This window comes from Orycteropus afer, unplaced genomic scaffold, assembly GCF_000298275.1.
Source record: "Orycteropus afer afer isolate SDZICR_OR568_19922 unplaced genomic scaffold, OryAfe1.0 scaffold00043, whole genome shotgun sequence".
Taxonomy (NCBI): Eukaryota; Metazoa; Chordata; class Mammalia; order Tubulidentata; family Orycteropodidae; genus Orycteropus; species Orycteropus afer.
The window spans coordinates 11,481,187-11,482,296 of NW_006921630.1; positions in this window are offsets into that span (position 1 = coordinate 11,481,187).

Sequence of the window (1,110 nt, forward strand, 5' to 3'; positions counted from 1 at the left end):
CATACCCAGATCTGACTCCCTGAGATGCCATCTAAATACAGTTTTTGTAGTTTTCAGGAGAGGGGGTTATGCATATTCACAAAAGGTTGAGGAATTTGGGGGTGAAATGGTTGATGATTGCACCCCAGAGGCGGATGAGTCACACCAGCTTCCTGTCCTCAGCTGATAGGGGCTTGGGCAGAGGGTAGAGGGTCAGTTTCCATTAACTTTTGCTAGTTTCTGTCCATGTCCTCAGGCCAGAGTTAATTTACAAGTTGTTTTCAGAGACACTTTTAGCACATTTATCACCTGTAGGAAAGAATGTTTTCCTTCCATTCAGTTCTTTAAGGAACTGAATATTTATCTGTCCAGGGTGGGGAAATTGTTGGGGATAATTTAGTTTTCTAATCTATTCCCATCCAGGGTGGGGGAAATTGTTTTTACTTTACTCGGTTTCATTATCATTACATAACCACCAAACCACTAAAAATCATGGCCCAGTCAAGTTGACATATAACCTTAACCATCACACAGTCCATACATCTTATTTGCATTAGCAGCAAGCTGTCCAAATAAATTGGTAGGCCACAAGCATCTTATTTGCATAGTTCCACCCAATCATTGTTCAGTAGTCCCAAAGACTATGGCTAGGAGGGCCATGTTAAGTAATTCACTGTACTGCAAATATAAACAGAATCATACAGAATCTAGTCTTTTGTGTCTGGCTCCTTCACTTAGCATAGTACTTTTCAAATTCATCCATATTGGGTATATATAGGCATTTCATTCAGTTTTATTGTTAAATAGTATAAAATATTTTTTGTCAGGATTGGAAACAGATATATTTATTTGGATCATATAGGAAAGCCAATAAATTTTGTTTTCTTTTTGAAAAACATTTCTTAGTTAATCAAGAATATATTCAAATACATTTTACCTTACATTTTTCCTGATATTTAAGATCCCACCCTGTGAAGTTCCAAATATAAACATTTTGAAACATTAAGCAGGTAAACCTGAATGCAAAATAAATTTCCAAGTATGTAGCAAAAGCATATAATTAATTAACAATTTCTAAGCAATTGTTAGGAACTCTGGTAGCATAGTGCCTAAGGCACTTGACTGCTAACC